This window comes from Gavialis gangeticus, unplaced genomic scaffold (genome assembly GCF_001723915.1).
Source record: "Gavialis gangeticus isolate Ggan-Ray unplaced genomic scaffold, GavGan_comp1, whole genome shotgun sequence".
NCBI classification, from domain to species: Eukaryota; Metazoa; Chordata; order Crocodylia; family Gavialidae; genus Gavialis; species Gavialis gangeticus.
Window position 1 is genome coordinate 59,213,008 of NW_017729031.1, and position 19,676 is coordinate 59,232,683.

The following is a 19,676-nucleotide window of genomic DNA, read 5'->3' on the forward strand; positions in this document are numbered from 1 at the left end:
GACTTTGACTTTTTAATTACTTTATTCAGGGGTTCAGGTATACAAAAATGGTGGCCGCTTACAGAGCGAAAACACAAACCAATTACTACCAAACCAAACCAAACCAAACAGGGTGGCTGCTGCCTCCAATGGGAGGGCAGCCCAGATGTCACACAGGAGACGGCCCACGCTGCGAACGGAGCACATGCTCAGCCGGGCGGTCAAGGACTCGGGCGAGAGCCAGGCCGACCGAGCGGGGTCAAGGAGATGACTCAGAAAGAAAGAAAGAAAGAAAGAGTACATTCTACAGCAGCAATCTGGGTTAACTGTGCACAGTTAATTATCCAAATAATGCTAAAGCAAGCTTTTATATCCATCCCATGGAACTATCTTTATAGATATTATAACTGTAGTTCACCCTGTATTTCAGACATTGGGCCCGATAGCCTCATCTTGTAGTCTTAAAACAATAGTCTGTTTACTTCAAAGTTGTTTGGTGGTAAGCAGGATGTGTCATATTTCTTTCTGGTTATGGTGCTTCATATTTCACAGAGGAGTAAAAAGATGGAATGCTTTTCTGGGCATTAACGGATCTGTTCTTTTTTATAAGAAATGCCTGCCCAGAAGAGCATTCCATCTTTTTACTCCTCTGTGAAATATGAAGCACCATAACCAGAAGGAAATATGACTACATCCAGCTTACCACCAAACAACATGAGGTAAACAGACTATTCCAACTTTTCTCTGAGCCTAATCTGCATATAAAATATATTGTTCCAAACACGAGATTTCACCACACCTTCAACCCTCCTGTGAAATATAAACTTTCATTTCTACCCAGCAGAAGTTTTACAATATTTTTTCCTTTGCCTGAAGAAGGGTGTTTGTGCCCAAAAGCTTGCAATCAAAGAATTTTTTTTTGCAAAAATCTAGTTGGTCTAATAAAAAAAATCACTTCTACCACGAGTCCTGATTCCTACTCAAAGTTAAGCACATACGCATTTGCAGCACTGGGGTCTCTGTTACTCGGGCTGAAGGGCACTGTCTTGGAAGCTGCTATGTATAAGATGAGATGAGCTCTGAGAAAATAGGAAAAGCAACACATTAAAAATCTTCTGAAGCACTATTTTTCATAGATTTGTAAGAGCGTATCCCCTGTCTGGATTTTATATCTAGTAACCTAATCTGCACATAGGTAGAGAAAATGACCCATTTGTAAATAGAGGGCCAGATTCTATCAACAGCATATTCTGAAGTCGGTACGGGGCTGGAAGTTCTTAGTGGAACCTCCCTGTACCTTGTACATTCATAGACAATATACAAAGCAGAGTGAATGACATATTACATTATCAATCTTTTAATTTCATTTTTTAAACTAGCTGATTATGTTAAGGCCCAGATCCTGAAAGGCCTCACAGTGCAGTACTCTGGACCCAAAATACATGACCAACCACTAGATATAGCAGCCTTTACTTTTTCATATCACGTCACCAAAATGGACTGCAAATAATTTTCAGATGTACTACACACAGTGAAAGAACAGGGCTTCCTGTGTCCTTTAGTGCTCTAACTGCTTTATGAAGATACATCCACATTTTTAAATAGTATATCAAATTGTCTGACATTAAAAAAGAATGGTTTTTTTATTTATATGAACTAAGATAACTGAAAGCTGTGGAACTCAATACATCTAATGACTTTTTATAATACTGTTCAATTTGCATGTTTCTGTAATTTACAGCTCAAATTAATATGTAAATTATAGACACAAAGGCAAACTAAAAACCTACTCCACAGCTCTTAGTGTGTGGAAGCTTGATAACAATTAAGATGAGGTTCATAGTCAGTCCATTAGCAAGGCTCCTTCTCACCACCAAGGTGACAGTGACATCCCTGTACTAAGTGAAGAGGAATATTGAACTCTAAACACTGTATTAAAATAAAGACACACAATGAGGTGATTAAAAACAAGGAAATGCCATTTTAAGGCCCTGGTTTTTTGTAGCCTGTGCATTTAAGAAACCTTAGAACAGTTGATAATTCTGCAATATTTAGCTCATTCCCAACCTATGGGTATAGCAATATTTCAGTGATGACTGAAGTTGGTTTTAGTATAGCTTATTAACTAATAATAATAAATATTTTTAAGGAAAACACATGACTGGTGCTGCTATGGCTGTATTCCTTCACTCTGCAAATAGTTCCCATGCATAAGAGAGCGAGGAGGAAGTCTGGCACCGCAGAGTGTTCTGCGTTATGTATAATAGCTTCAGACTTCAGGACAAAACATAGAACCTTTAAGAGAATGCTGACAACTTGTAATTCCCATTCAACTTAGTGAACATTGCAGGTGCTCCATCCTTTTCATTAAGACATCTTATGTGGGTGATAAAAGCTATGTACAACAAAGCCAATGAAATGGAGAAGCAGAACTACAGTTCCAACTATTCTGATTTCATTAGTGAAAGTTTAAATATTGATCTTATTTTGATATAAAGCTTTGTATTTAGCTCCCCTTGTCCTGTGTTAGTAATAAATTATATATCTCATTTTATTAATTGGGATAATAAAAAAGAAAATTATGCTCATTTTATGTATTAATTTTGATACTGTGATGTGGTTTCCATAGGATGTAAAGTGATGGGTGTAAGCCTAATTGTGTCATTGAAGGTACACAGAAGCCCTTAATCTTGTTCATGTGCAATTTAAGTGGCAGATCATTAAATTCTTTAAAAAACAGGTCAGCAGACAGATGCATCTGGGTATAGATTTGTTCCAGCAGTAGGACTGACAGTCCTTCATTCACCATTTATGCAGAAGTTTGAGCAATGCAGTCTTACAGAAGATAAAGGATCTCACATCATCACTTCTCAAGAAAAAAATCCTGGGAAGTAGGTAACTTGCATAGAAAGCTATGTAGAATAGCAGATGCCCTGATAGAGACAGGTTTGTAGGCTGCCAAATAGAGAAAGGGCAGATGTTTTGACAAATTGAGGAGTCTCACATCTCCTAGCATCAGTATGGGGGGCACAGCCAATCCCTTAGTCTGTCCCCCTGCTGGGTAATATATCTCACTGTCTTGAATCCTTGTAGTTCAATAGTAGGACTGTGCAAAATTTCCCCAGCCGTTTTGTTTCAATGCTCTTTCAACTCGTTTTGAACTTGAAATAGCGAAATCAAAATGAAACAAAAGTCTTTGAAACAGCCTCAGAATGAAATGAGGCAGTTGAAACATTTCGAAAGTCTCTAAATATTTCAAGTTTCGAAGCTGGGCTTGCCTGCAGCTAAAGAGAAACTAAGGAGAAGGAAGAGGGGGAAGGAAGTGGGGGGAAGGACTGCTCTGATATTGACTCCATAGCTGGCCAGTGACTGTGATCCTTCCCTGAGGTCCCTTCCAGTCCCAGTACTCTGGGGTGGAACAGAAAAACAGCATAAAAAGCATTGTTTGAACTGATCTTTCTGTGTCTTCACACTTATAAATGACGCACGTTTTGCTCTGAACAGAACGAGGTGCAGTTTCCCCGGAAACCCCTACACCTATCTCCTTGAAACTTAGCAGAATTCATGGCCTCAGCAGGAACTACTGTCCCTGCAGTTTTCATCCCACAGCACCATAACACAGAGTTACACATCACAAGTTTTGCTTGTCAGCAGCCTGAGGTTCGGTTTCCCAGAAATCCCTGCACCTATGTCCTTGAAACTTGGCAGACTTCATGTCCTCAGAAGGGGCTACCACCCCTGCAAGATGCATCCAAATAGGGCAATAAATTACAAAATTATAAGCACTTTCATGCTTCCACATTACAGCCTATGGGTGAAATATTGAAACAGCATCAAAACAGCAAAACAGTTTTGATGAAACGAAATAGAACAGTGCTTTCAAAATGAAACAAAACTTGAAATGAATCACTGTCCTGGCAAAACAGCAAAACAGAAGTCGAAATGAAATAGTGCTGTTTCGTACAGCCCTATTCAATAGTGCAAAATACTATATGTTTAGGGTGACACCTAAATAAAGGCAATAAACATGTAGGAAAATTTCCATATCATAAATGTAAGATTCCTGGATGTGGAGAGAATTTACATATATTTTCTCTTAGGCTTGTCTTGTAATAGCCATCACCTTTGTGCTACCATAAAATTTATTGTGGCAGTACAAAGGCTAACAACCAGACATCTATGCCCTTTGTCATACAACAAATGGCACAAATTTATGGTGGGGACATAAGTGGTATAACATTATGCCACTTCTTTGCTACAGACATCTGTTTGCTTTATGTTGGAAGAGTGGGGGCAGCCTGGAGCTGCCCATGCACTCCAGCCACCCCAGGCAGGTACTCTTAGGGCTTTAGGGGCCCAATCCTGTACAACCTGGGAATTACCATTACTGGGGCATGAAGGATCAGGTCCCTAAAGCCTCAGGAGGAAGTATCTGGGTTCTAGAATCATAGAATCATAGAAAATTAGGGTTGGAAGGAACCTCAGGAGGTTATCTAGTTCAACCCCCTGCTCAAAGCAGGATCACCCCCTACTATATCATCTCAGCCAAGGCTTTTTTTGTCTAGTTGGGTCTTTAAAACCTCCAAGGATGGAAATTCCACAACCTCTCTGGGTAACCCATTCCAGTGCTTTACTCAGTCTTCTCTTCTTCAGACTAAATAAGCCCAGTTCCCTCAGCCTCTCTTCAGAAGTCATGTGCCCCAGTCCCCTACCCATTTCTGTTACCCTCCACTGGACTCTCTCCACTTTGTCCATATCCTTTCTGTAGTGGGAAGCCCAAAACTGGACACCAGATGTGTCCTCACCAGTGCTCAATCGATGGGAATAACCACTTGCCTTGATCTGCTGGCAATGCAGCAATGCTCCTACTAATGGAGCTCAGTATGTCATTAGCCTTCTTCACACCAAGGGCACACTGCTGGCTTATATCTGCCTTATTGTCCACTGTAACCCCCAGGTCCTTTCTGCAGAGCTGCTGTTTAGCCAGTTGGCCCCCAGCCTATATTGCTGCATAGGATTTTTCTGTGCTAAGTGCAGGATTTTGGACTTGTCCTTATTGAATCTCATAAGATTTATTTTGGTCCAGTCCTCCAATTTGTCAAGGTCACTCTGAATCCTAGCCCTACCCTCCAATGTATCTATTACTCCTCCCAGCTTGGTGTCATCTGCAAACTTGCTGAGGGTGCACTCTATCCAAACTTCCAAATTGTTTGTGAAGATATCAAACAAAACTGGCCCCCGAACCAGTCCCTGGAGCACTCCACTTGATATCAACTGCCAATTAGACACTGAGCCATTGATTACTGCCCTTTGAGCCTGATGATCCATAGACATATAATTTTCCTTTGAAGAATTCAATATCCTGTGTACCTCAATGGCTACTTTTTTTTCAACTGAACAGTTGTTACAATTTCACATCAAAAAAAAAAAAACCAAACAAAAAACACACCCCAGAACCATTCCCTAAATTCTTATTGATAATTACTCAAGATTACCTGAGTACAATCATCAAAGGAAGCACAGAATGCTACTTACTATGAACATGAATACAGTAAAATATTGGTATTGCTGTGATATCTTATGTCAAAATAATTAGTTCTAGTTTCATTTGTAAGATCAAAATAAATATATTTAATAACTGCACACAATAAATGTTAAAAAAACACAAGCCAAAAAGTCAAGAGCTCAAAACCCAAGCAATGCAAGAAATGCAGTTATTATGAAATATTATTTATTTAATCTCTTTGGGCATTAAATGCACTAAAAGACAGTTTTTAAGTGTATGATCACCCATAATCTTTTCCACAGGACCCCTACCTCAGTGCACAAAATGGCCAGTGTTCACTTAATAAGAAGCTTCAGTTATTTGATTTATCCTTATTGTTCAATACATTGCCATCTACTTTATCAACAGCATAGGCCTTCTTCAAAAACTAAATTATTAATATCCTCATAGTTTTTTTCCATGATGCGTACTAAATGGTTCTTGCCTGTGCCTGAGCTCAGTTCAATGTTGCCCCAAGATGGGAGAAAAGAGGAATAAAAAAAAAGGGATAATAACACTTTTGCCTTTCTTGGCTAGGCTACTGCTTCAGTCATTCAGCTTGTGCTATATATATCTACTTTGATTACTCTATAAAGTAAAAAAGTATCCTGCCTTCAGTCCCTCAGAACAAGTTAAATTGCACTCAGGTCCCAAGGGGAATGAGCACATTATACTCTGCTTGTTCACCATATTCTGTGGGCATTAGACGGGACAGTGGTCATGCTTATTTGGACTTCACGTATCCTGTGAGAATGCCTTGGTTTTAGAAGAATGAATATCCTTGTATGAATAGATGTGAAGAAAAGAGTCACTACAAGGAAGATGTTTGACTTTTCTTTTTAAACTAAAGAGTCACTGTGGGACAGGTCACTGAGTTGCCTTGTATTTATAAAGAAGGTGTTGGAAAGCAGACCCAGATTCCTCATGGTGGCAGCAGTTCACAGAACACTCTACAGCAGCAGTTCTCAATGTTTTGTCCCCATGGACCAGATAAATGGTGCAGGGCTGGTAGTCAGATCAGCCTCATGTGCCAGGATCAGGCCCTTCATGCTGCCATGATCAGCCTTGTGCACACAGTCTCACGCAGAGGGCCATGCTATATTGCCTGAGTTCCCCCAGATCTAGAAATTTGACAGCAGGGGAGCAGCAATTAGCTGCCACTGCTCCCTCACTGCCAAATATTTGGACTCATAGGAAGCCCCACAGACCCAATAACATGGTGCAATGTGCTGGTGGTTGAGCACCTCTGCTATACAGCATTATTTCTTTGTACTACAATATACCCTAAATAACAGCTGAACTCCAGTAAAAGTTTCACTGCTACATTCTTCTTTCTTTTATTCAATTTGACAAAGGTCAACTAAGCCCACATACTGAGAAAAATATCTTGTGGAAAACCCTATCAAACACCTTTGGATATATCAAGTCTCCATAATAGCATCAGTTTGCAGCAATGAAATAGAAGCTGTGTTCATAGGGTAGATATTGAGACTTTTCCTTACCAGTTCCTACAAGCTATTATAGTAGAATTTCCAGATGCTGTTTTGGGAACTTATTCCTCCCCACATCCAACAACTCAAAGATGTCCCTCTTCTTCATTCATGACTCTCAGTCAGATAGATATGTTTGAATGTATGGTATAGTGAAGAATGGCTTTATAAAGATCTATGTTTGATGTTCTAAGTTTCACAATCTAAACAATAATAATCAGGGATCCAGGTTTTCCATTTCCCATAGAACAAGGAGGAAAAATGTGGATTTTTCCTTTTAACTGAGAAAACCATGTTTTTTTTCATTTCAATGGGGAAACGCGGATTTTCCACTTTTGCAAAGAGATGAGGGGAATGGGAGGAGAGTGGCCAGGCAGGGGGTGCCATGGGCATGTGTGCACATACATATGCACATGGCCACCAGGAAGCCTGGAGAGCAGCTCCTGTAGGTAAGTCTGGAGGAGAGTGGTGGGGATTGAGGCCCCCAGAGGGAGGGATGGAGAAGTTAGTTGGGTATGGCCGGGACTGCTGCCCAGTCTGGTCTATGCATGGGGCTTGGGACCTGGGCCCATGTGCAGCCACAGGGTCCCAGCAGGGAGTGGGATGGGGCTCATTCGGAGGGTGCAGGGGGCTGGCTCCCTGCCACTACACACTCTCCCAGGGTGTTGGGGGGGGGCATGTGCCCCCTAGATCTGTGCATGGGGTGGGGGCAGATGTGGGCTGCCCACTGCAGGCTCAGGTTCCCTGTCTGGATGCCCTTCTCCTGGGGCCTCCAGGGCCCAGTGGGCGGGACCAGGCAGGGAAGCTGCTTGCCCTGTGCCACCATGGTGAGGTGCCCCCTGCCCTCCCAGCAGCAGTGAAGGGCACAGCCCCGTGCCACTACCCCTGCTGCCGTCAGGTGGCCAGAGGGCACCTCATCATGGCAGATCAGGGCTTGCAGCAGCAAGGAGCTTCCCCACTCAGCCCTGCTCTGCCCTGCCACTCTGGGTCCCACCTGTGGGCTGCAGAGGCCCAGGGGGAGGGCAGCAGGGTGGGGAACCTAAGCCTGCAGACGGCAGGCTGCACTGCCCCCCCTCCCCATGCCTCCAGCTCTGCTCTGGCCATGCTGCCTGTGGGGAAGGGGGAGCCAGGCTCAACCACAGCAGCCACTGCCTCCCATGGGCGACAGCCAGGGCTCGGGCACTGCTGCGAGGGGCAAGGGGCTATGTACCCAGGTACCTGGCAGCTGGGGGCCCCCTCGGGCAGGGCTTAGGGGGTGCAGCAGCTATCGCTGGGAAGTGAGGGGTACCAACTGTGCTTGGGGGCCATGGGTGCAGAGTGAGGGGTGCCAGCAGAGCCAGGGGGCTGTGTGGAGTAAGGGCACCAGCAGGCAGGGCTGGATGCAGGCATGGGTGAACTGGATGGTTGCCTGGGACCCAGATAGAAAGGGGGCCCAGCCAAAAATTGTAATTTTTATATTATTATTATCATCATTACCTCTGGCAAAGTGGGGCCTGATACTAAGAGTTCACCTGGGGCCACCAGAAGTCTAGGTACAGGGCTGCCAGCAGAGCTGGGGGGGCTGTGGCTTGGGAGTAAGAGGTCTGGACCTACATCCTAGTGAGTGAAGAGGGCAGGGGGAGCTCTGATTTTCCATGATAAAAAACACCAAATCAAATATCAAATGTATAGGTAATTAGAATTTGTTTTATTACAGTGATTGAGGCACTGGTAGGCTTCCAACCTGCTTTTAAATTGTAACTATATCAATAAAACATTGTATTCAATTGATACCTATATACATTGACATTTAATTTTAATCATGGATTTTGGGGATTTTAATCAGAGAATTTGTGGTTTTTAAACAGAGAAAACCAGGATCCCTGATAATAATGCAGTGGTGAATAGAGAGGACAAACTATCCTCTATTTTTCTGTCTCCGTTTTCTGTACTCTAATGTAGATGAGGATGGCACTGAAGAGGTCAGAAACAATTATGTGTCATCTGACCTATATGCTAAAATAATAGGTCTACAAACGCCAGTTATACATGTCAGTGTCTAGTACAGTATTTACTGACCTTTTTAAATTCATGCCACCGCTCCAAAGCTTTTTTGATTTTGGCAACACCCCCAGTTAAAAACCACTATAGTACTGTCTCTGCTTAGTTCAGTGGTTCTTAACCATATTTCTGCCTATATTAGGGTTATTTGATAAACCTAACGCAGGCATAAGCAGAGACATAACTAATGTGTCCTGGGCAATCTCCCCTGATTAGTAGGGGTGGATGTGGGGTTCGTTGAGCACAGCAGGGGGAAGTAGAGTGGTCTTACCTGCCCTACATGCCTGTTACCTGTCAGCTCTGTGTTCCTGAGCAAACCCTGGCACCCAGCTTGCTGGACTTACAAAGGACTTTTTCTCCCACCCTCCTGCCCCTCCCCACATACCTTACCTAACCAGAACTAAGCAAAAGAAAAGTTTAATAAGCATCTTGGGCCATACATTCCCCAGTCCCAGTATGGGAGGCCTATTTAAATTTGATTGAATAAAACTTGGTTGCTGGGTTAGGGAATGCTGAGGCAAGAGACCAAGTCAGAGTGGGTATGGGTGACATTTGAACAGTGGTTAAGGGTTCGTCACAATGTCTGGCCTGTTGGAGCACTGACCACAAATGCTGTCGTACTTTACCCGGGATGACTGATGGAAGTCCTCCCCACAAAGTTTATGAACACTCCAAGTAATCCCCTTAAGTATGTTCCATGTGCCTCTTGGATTACCTGTTTTAGAAAACAGACCAAATCAAGGCAGCAGTAAAAGACTATAGTAAGATCTGAAAGTCATGCTAAGCTGAGGTTATTCACAACAGGTAAAATACAAAACACTGAAGCTGACTTCACTGTGCAAGAAAATGAGAGTTCATAGGCCACCTGAGAAGAAATAATGTGGTACCCGTTCCAGTTTATTTTTTATATTCCTAATAATTTCAAGCCAGCTCCTAGGTGTCTGGTTACTCTTTAAAACCTTATGTTTTTCCTTGTTGTTAATCAGTTTCGAGACATTCCAAACCAGAGAACCCCCTTGTCACTGAAAAGGGTAATTCATGTAAATTAAAACTGTTTAAATACCAGGATTTTCCCTGTCAATTACGGCTTGGTACTTTCTTGATTTACCTAATTAAAAGACTGCTTTGAAGATATAAGATATATCTTATATCTAAGGATATAAGAAAGTAGCAAGCAGAAAACAGTGTGCTTCAAGAGGGAGAAATCTCTCTGATACCATCCATGGGATAAACAGATCATCTCTTTTCATCGCCTATTTAACCCTCAATCATTGTGCTAGGATCTCTGCTTGCCAACAAAACACTGAGTGCCTTGAAATGGTGAGATCCCAGCTCTCTCTCTCTCTCTCTCTCTCTCTCTCTCTCTCGGTATAGCTTTCTGTACCTGAATTTTATTAGTTAAGCTTGAGCTAGGTTTCCCCAAATACTTGAACAGGGTAACATTGTAATTGTTTTTGTTTGTTTTTCCTTGCATGACTATTATTACTAGTGCCATTATAAATTTCATATACTTAGCAATAAATAACTTTTATAGTCAAACTGGTGATAACTGGGTTTATTGTTCCTTCTCTATTTCCCCTTCCCCACTTGCTCTGCAGGAACACTTCTTTTACCTAAGTCAAAGATCCCTGTAAAGCCCCAAAATACTGTGGGGTCTGCTCATCAAGAGGCTGCCACTACTAGGGTAGTGAGGGCAAAAGATTGGGACGTGCTGAATTTAGGACACAAGGGGATCAGCCTATACAGGCTGATTGACCCAGTTTGGCTCAGATGTGCCCTAATGAACTGAATGCTGGCCCATGAAGGTGTCAGCTGGACACCCAGCCTGATTTAGAGATATTTTGTTCACCTGCATGATTGTGTCTGACTGCATATTATTGTTACCTTAATGAACTGATTCCTGGCATATGAGGGTGTCAGCCTATACACGCTGATCAATATGGCCAGGCCAGGCGTGTCACATTAAGCTCTGTGTGTGTGTGTGTGTGTGTGTGTGTGTGCGTGTGTGCGCATGTGTGTATGTGTGTGTGTATTTGACTGATTTGGTGGCTGGAGGAACCCTGCCCATTGAAACTGAGTCCTGCAAGATACCTCCATTAGGGGTGGAGACTCGCAGAAAGGAGAGATACATATAGAAACACAAGTAACACAAGCAGCACATTGACAGAATTACAGAGACCCCAGAAATGTGCCCCTAATAAATGAGCACACCCCAAAGCAACAGGCAAATCTGGTAACATGTCCCTACACACAGCTGCTCCAGCCAAGTGGCACACAGGGCAGTTTCAACCCAGCCTAGCCTCTTCGCCCAGGCAGTGTGCAAGGCTATGGCTGGAGCACACACTTTTGCTGCAGCCCTTCCCATTCAAATCCTGCATGTTCCTCCTGAAAACAGACAGGCACAGGATAGTTCCCCTGCTCAGTGCACCTCTGTTTTCAGGAAAAGCATATGGGGTTGGTTCAGAAACAGCTGCAGCAAGAGCATGTACTCCAGACACAGCTGCTTCCTAATCTGCCTCTATAGCACCCTGATTGAGAACCTTGGGTCTAATAGCGATACAGAAGGACAGGAAATTCTTTCGGTATTAATTCCTGAAACTATATAGGAGAAAAGCTTTGCTGTGCAAAGAATCTGTAGCTATTGCAGATTACTGCAGTGATCACCAGGTTCAATGAACACAGGCACCCATGAATTATTAAAAGAACTAAACAATTATCTTAATTGTGGAATAGTAGGCAATCTCTGCAGACCCTTTGTGTAATGAGGCCAGACTGCAACCCTGGGTCCATCCGGTCTCAATCAGAGGATCATGGCAATTCAACCCCTGAAGCTGCAGGGAAACGTCTCACCTTCAGCAAACCTGGGTCAGTGCCCAAGCCCAGCTGGTCCTAGCTAGGCAGTCAGGGCAGCCAGTCCCCTGAGGCCAAAGGCAACAGGCCCACTCGCTCCATCCCTTAAAAGCTAGGCCCAGCCCACAGTGTTTTCTCTGAGCAAAGACTTTGGTACTTACTCCTGACCTTCCTCCACCTTCTTGCTTACTTCTTGCATCTCTGGCCCTGACTTTTGGCTTGCCCCGACTTGACTAGCTCCTGATTCTGGTTCTGACTCTTAGCTCATGCTGACCTTGGCATTGGCTTCTGGTTCACCTTAACTCTGGCTTTGGAATCCTGTCTCCTTGAAAATCCAGCGCTGGACTTTGCTTGCGTATCAAGTAATCTTACCAACTGCCCATGCCCTGCTTCCTAACAATTTGTCTCTCTTTGTCCAACCAGCAGCTACTACCACCTAACTGAGGGACAGTCTCCCAATTCCCAGATTAGGGACTGTGTCTAATTTACAGCATTTATCACTACATTTTCCCTCTTAACAATAACGACAAAAAAATCAATTAATCCCAAAATCCATTAATGTCCAATTACAGAGGAGAGGTTTTGAGCATATTACTCTGGAGTGAGTCTTTACCACTTGCTTTTTTACTCCCTCTTGTCTGCAGCTCACTTTTAAAAGTGAGTCTTTCAGGAGGTTTCACTTTCTTCTGTGATTGATGAAGTGTCAGATCCAGTTTCTGATTTCTTTTTGGTAGGAAACTTTTCCTCCAAGTCTTGATAGACTTGAGTTCTTATACTGCTGTCCAACTGACTTGCACTTTTGGCACCTGGGGGCCTTGTTACATGATGCTCTCTGAGCTGCTCAAATGTTGATCAGTGTTACTGCTAGCTTGCATTTGGAGCAGTCGCACCTTATGGCTAAAAACTTTCTCTGACTATCCCCCAGCTGCATAGCTGTCACTTGCTACTAGAGAGCTGGCGAGCAGGGGTCAGACTAGGATCTAGTTCTGAACTGCCAGCACAGGGCTGATGAGCCAGGACAAGCTTCTATCTCTGCTCTAGGTATGTGTGTGTATGAGATGGGTCAGTGGGGTGGGAGGGTAGGAACATGAAGCTGGGAAGCAGAATTAATGTGATGGGGGTAGGTAATGAAATGGGAGGTGGAAAGGAAATGGGGGTGGGGAAAGAGTGGTGAAATAAAAGACGTCAACTATTGAAGGTATAATTAAAAGTTAAAAAAAAAGAAAGTAAAAAGAAATAAAGAGGAATTAAATTAAAGGTCTCAGTAAAGAGGAAGTAAATTAAATAAGTGGGAGTGGTAAGGGAAGGTGCTTTTGTAAGACCTACTGCCTCTGTTTTGGGAAGGAAGCCCCAGCTCACGGGCACCCTATCTGTCCCCCTTCCTTGTTCTCTCCCCACCCTCCCTAGACCCCAATCCTGAATCTGTCCGTGCCCTGTGACCTGGCTAGCTGGCATGTGTTCTTCAGGCTGCTTGCACAGGGTTGCACCCCTGGGTGTGGGAAGGTCATACTCCTGGGGGCAGGGGACGGGGGGGTTGGCTTGGTGTCAGAAATGCCCCTGTGCAGTATACTTCAGTGGATGGAAAGTTTGTCCACACAGAACAGGAGGGTGGGGAGAGAATACTGCACCCTGAGATACTGCAGGACTGCATCTTGGGTAGCTCATCTGTGGAAAATGGCCACAAGCTAATGCAACATGAGCTAGGTAACTTGGATCAGAGATAAAATTGCCTTGGAGTGGTATAATTTTAAGCAGCCTAAAGAGTACTTAAAACTAGTTTCAAGTGTTAATGTGTGGACAATCCAGAGGCTAAGAGCTCCAGGAACCACCTAAAATAAAAGGTCCTGAGGCTGATTTATAGGGGTACACCGATAGAAACTTTTGGGGGAAATACCAGTGGTCAATTTTTTAACGCACCATATCGTCTGATATCGATCCAATTGCTGATATGCAGCCAAGCAGCCTGGAGAGCAGCATCCGGCTGGTAAGCCTGTTGTGGTGGAAGGGGCAAGGGGGTAAAGAAGGGACGTGGTGGGGGGGAAGATTGAGGCCCCAGTGGTGAGAAAGGGAGTGGGGATGGGGATGGGGATGGGGATGGAGCAGGGCAGGTCTTGAACAGTCAGGGTGGAGTATGGGATGCAGCCATAAGCAGCTCATCTGCAGGGAAGTGGCAGCTCCCACCACTGCATGCATCCCAGGAGGGCATGGGGGGCATGAGGGAGGGCATGGGGGCTCAGTGCTAGCTCTAGCCCACTGTGGCAGCCTGTCCTCACCCCACACGCAGATCCAGGGCAACATGCCCCCATGCCCTCTCAGGGTGTGTGCAGTGGGGGGGGCACCCCCTCTATGCACCCCCTAAACAAGTCACTCACATCTCTGCCCCATGCCCTTCCCAGGCCCAGCTGCGCAGCACCTGCCCCTGCCCCTGCCCCTGCCCTAGCCCCACTCCCTCCCTCATTGTGGGGGCCTCAATCTGCCCCCACTCCCCATGCCTCTTCCCTCACAACAGACTTACCAGCCAGACATAGCTGCTGCCCATGCTGCTCAGCTGCGCTCCGGAACCACCTACATGCTGCATTGCTGCTGTGCGCATGCATGGGGCATTTATCGATGACATTATCAGCCACATCAGCCAAAAAAAGTCAATTGCTGATACTGTCATTTTTTCTATCAGTGGTGATCCAATATGGGACTGATGTATTGGTACACCTCTACGGATTTCCTCTTTCTGTATAATAGTATTTGCATTTGTGTCCATAGGTAATTTTTCCCTACAAGGAATTTTTCCCTATGGTTGCTTCTTATTTGCTGGAACAATTGGTTTCTTCCTAAGAAGACTGCCTAGTTTTGGCCCATGACACCTAAGAGGAACATCAGGAGGCATGAATGTTGTGTCTTCTTGTACTACAAGCACACACTTAACTAGATTCAGTTTCTCATAACTTGCCAGACCCCAAATTGATGCGACTTCCCTGCCTACCACAATGAATGGGAGTTTGTATGCTGTTTTTATATTGGATGCTAGCAATTCATCTACCTTTCACTAGCATATTGACTCCTGAATAGCCAGGTATTTTAATATTTATCACTTTTAGTCCCAATTTTAATTTTCTATATTCATGCACCGTTATAATATAAACCTGAGCTTCAGTGTCCAGTTTAAATGAAAACATTGCTCCTTGCACTTCCACTGGCAAAATCCAGTCCTTCTTATTGATTTTGTTTGATTCCAGCATATCTATAAAAAATTATTCTGATATGCTTTCAACTGTATGCATCTGAAGGTTTTGTTTGGGATCTGCTGCACCTGGCAAATAGTTAAAAAAGAGATTTCCAAAGGCAGAACAACATCTGGGGCCATGTTGCTTTCCACACTTATTGCACACCAGCCGTTTTGCTCCCTCTCTTAGCATTTTCATTGCCAATGGAAAAATCCACCCTGTGAGATGGCTTTATCTGGTCATATTCTTTCATACCTACTGCCTGGATGACACTTTTTGGCGCATTCAGCTCTGCAGCCTGAGCTTTCACTGTTTTTGCTGCCCTGCTTTCACTGTTTTTGCTGCCTACTCCATCCTAACAGTACCGCATGTGTAGCTAATCAGTCAACTCCACAGTAAACATCTCATGTAGACACACCCAGGCAGGTGGAATGGGGACCAGGATCTGGCATTTTCTGATGAGTCATTCTAAACATCTGCCCTTGTCTTTCATCCTATATTTTAAAAGAAGAAAAAATATGTTTCTTCGAAGGCTCCCATTTGATTGTGCATACCAGCAAGTTGTCCTCATTGCTTTTTAAATAAAGCAACACTTACAAATCCTAATTTAGACAAAAATATCAGTGACAAAATTACATTTCTTCCATATAATTCTTTTTCTTTTAATCCTGACCTGTGTGTGTGGGGAGAGAGAGAGAGAGGTCATTCTTGATGAACAACTTCAAACTAGGATTTTTTTTTGCTTTAAATAATGAAAAAAATGCCATCTTATTTTACAGCTTGCATCAAGATGCAGAGAGATGAAGAACAGTGACAACATAACTGTTCACCCATAACCTTGGGACAGCAGGTAAACTGACAGTGTCATTACTAAGAGGTGATATTAAGTTAAAGCATATAGCTAAATGTATATCCATCCCTCAGCTTTCAAGGTAGTGTTTAAAATAAAAACCCTTCAGCAAGACAGAAAAACTGCTATAGTTATATCACAGCACACTGAGTTGCAAACCTTTTAATGAAAGATATAATTCTTCTCCTGTCTGCATCATACTATATTCTCATGCAAAACACTTTAATGTATGATGTAAATTATATCAGACTTTCTTAGTATGTATTACATTTCTTAATCATAGATATTGGGTGTAAGAAGAGAGAGAAATATGTGACACTGTAAAACAGATTGCTTGGGCTTTGTATAATACTATATTTGAAAATTGTGTGTCTGTGTGTGTATGAGTGTGTGTTGGAGTTTTTTAAATGGACAAAATTTGCTTCTAAATTCATATGTCATCAAAAATAAAGCAAAAACAACTCATCTAAAATGCAGAGAAGTCTAAGCTTTTCATCCCAAACCACCAATCTCCAGGCAGAGGATTTGGATTTAGCACCTGAATGGTCTGTTTATTCTGAACTGCAGAACCTAACACATTGACATATTTGGAGGAGAATGAAGCAGAGTTTATATAGACATGTTTTCAGCCACATTTACTTTTTTATTCAACAGCACTTTTGGGAAGCAGCAAATATTTTTTTAAGCAGAAATGTAATCCAGGTACCAGTTTAGCAGATGGCTTTGTTCATGGTAAAACAGATTAATAATGTAATAATTATTAGGATGTCAGTGATTATTTTTTTAATATGAAAGTGCTAAGCTCTGAAGTAAATGTTAGAAACTATTGTGGAGATTCTCAGGGATGATGATGTGGCATGCCATCTGATTTACTGACACATGTTGGCCTGGTATCTGAAAGTTTACACAAGTTTCATTCCACACAATGAAAGTGCTAAAATATGACACAATACTTGTATTCTGAATTACAGGCAATATTATTTTGAATTGCAGACAATTTTGAACAACTCTTTCAGATACTGAGCAATTTAGTCACAGGACCCGAGTCTCCACTGCCTTGACCTGGGTTGCTCATTTATGCTTATACAGAGTGAGTGTAAAATGTTATCAAATCAGAATGGCAGTTTTATTCCCCCTTGGCCCTCACTCTGCAGAGATATAAATGAATATGGAAGGTGCAAGGCAGAGGGCAGCAGGACATTTGAAGCTTGTGGGGAATTAGCTGGGGCACTGGGGAATAAGATGTGCACATAAATGTAGCACTTAATAGGAAGGCCCTGGTCCTGCATTTAAAAATGCATTTATTGCAATGGCCATATTTTTACCTGTAAAGATACAGTCAGTATATAGTTAGTATATTTATGAGCTATCAGTATGCTAAAGAATTTGATTAATGTTGTATTTCCTGCTTTGACAAGACAACAATTAATAAATGGAAGACAAAAATACATAAATACCAAAATGGGCCAAATTCTTAGGGGTAAGGGGCACCTGCCATTCCCCAATCTTAGAACTTTTAGGATTCAGCACAATATTATTTGCAACACTGAATTTTCTTCATATCATAACAACTGAAACAGTTGTGTAGAAATCATCACCAACAATGTTCCCTGACCAGCTCCCTTCAATAGACTGAACCATAGCAATAGATCAGTCTGTGTTACCACTTGCACAGTATTATTAATCTCTACAAGTATAGCCTGAAAACATACTTAAGTTAATTGCTAAGCAATGTATATATGTAGGTATATACAACCCAGTTTTGAGCTTTAAAATAATTAATGTCTTATAATAAAATATAGACCAAAGTAATAAGGTCAAAAAGACAACATTAAAGGTGGTAGGACTTTTTTTTAACAGATCACAAAAGGATGTAACAGGGGCAACTTGTATATCTTCTGGCCCTTTTATTCATAAAATGGATCAATCATTGGCTGGTGCTTGTAGCTGTTATTCATGACATGTCTGGTGGTGTTATGACCTTTTCTCTTTTATTGTTTTATCTGATGTTTGTGGTATTTTATGTAATTGATTTATGTCTGGTGATATGTTTGGAAGCTCTCTAGTAATATACAGCAGTGCTGGTATGTCTATAAGTAATAATACATATTGCTGTTTTGGATTCTTCTTGGCCAGGTCACCACTGTAAATAAAAACTTGCTCTCCATAGACTTTTATGCAGTTAAAGATTTTGACTGCTTGAGTGACTGATTGATTGACTAGAAAAAGTTTGCTAAGAGGCTACAGAGTGAACATAGAAAAATCTTATTTATATCACTAATTCAGAAAAACCCTGTTTTTTCCAACATTTTAAAATCAAGTGAGGGTCCAAATCATAGAGCTTCTATTTAATTGTCCTTGTGTCTCGATTTCTGTACTGCATGCTGCATATTATTTTACTTTTCACTTGCATCTAATAAATTTCATGGCATTTGACTTCTTATGTAAATTTCATTGTTTCTGATATATTTTCTCCTGCACCATACTGAACTATCTCCAGTACTGTGGATTTGCCAGAAAATATATTGGAGTAGTATGCTGATTAACTTTTCTTCTTTCTTCCTTATAAAAAAATCTTAGGAGTATTACATAGAGTTGGAGTAAACAACCAAGCTCTATCAGTGTTTTCTTAATAGTTAGAGACAGCACAAGCTGTTTGAATGAAGTCTGTGATCCATGTTTCTTGATTAAACAGTAATAAAAATACCATTAAATAAATTCATAATGCTTGCGACCATATAGAAGTGATTTTCTTCTGTTTATACCCTATAACATACTTCAGACTTCTTGTGCACAGCTGCCAGAGAATCTAAGAGTTATTTAGAAGACATCAGTTGTTCAGCACTGTTCATACAAAACAAAGATTCAGCCCTTTAGGAATTCTCTCCTTATTCACACTTGTATGTAGAAAAACATATACACACACAACTCCAAGTATGATCATATGCAGAGCACCACATGATGAAGATAAAGAAATCAGTCACACTGACAAACAAGACAGGCCTCTTGTAAGGTGGATGAAAACATTTTAGCTGTGCATTTGTCTTAAACCTTCACCTCTTTATTCTTTTCTAAGCCTGGTTAACAGACGTTTTAAGGTTGTAGACCATGATAAAAGCTGATATGCTTCTAGTGAAGTAGTCTAAATCCTAGGTTTACAGCTCTTCCAAAAGAGGCACTTTCAACAGCACACTACGTACCACATAGCACCATGCTTGGCGACTGGCTCTGAACTGCTGCATAGGGAAATTGCCACCTCCTTCACCACCCTGGTTTTCCTTGGAGGTCTCCTGTTCAAGTACTGACCAGCATGACCCTGCTTTACTTAAGAGACGTGATGAGATCACAACCTGAGGTGTTACAGGAGGGCCATTAATCAATGTCTGTTTTTTCCCCATGCCTTAAACATTTCAGGTTGCAAAGCCACTGCCAGGAGGAAACAGAGACTTGTTTAAAATATAAGAAAGGAGAAGAGAAGGTCAAAACTTCAAGAAGTGAATCACCTCCCTTTTAACTGACAAAACTGCCAAACAAAATTGCTGTCATTGTCGTGTTTTAACAATGCCTCTCAAAGGCAGATTCCTTAGCCTTAAATCAGTAGAGTGGGTTGAATTTAACCCTAGTATAATCTTATTCAGTATAGAGAAGTGTGACATCAACAGAGAAATAAAAGGATAAAATATGGAAGAAGGATGGCAAAG

At 42.2% G+C, this 19,676-nt stretch overlaps 1 long non-coding RNA gene across 2 annotated transcripts in view; it reads left to right on the top strand.

The window, feature by feature from the left end:
- LOC109301746 overlaps positions 1-15,973 on the top strand; it is a 138,586-nt gene extending 122,613 nt beyond the window's left edge. For both annotated transcript variants that reach the window (XR_002098598.1, XR_002098600.1), the window contains exon 3: positions 15,905-15,973. This is a non-coding gene — a long non-coding RNA (uncharacterized LOC109301746). The remainder of the gene's footprint in view (positions 1-15,904) is intronic.
- The last annotated feature ends 3,703 nt before the right edge of the window (positions 15,974-19,676 follow it).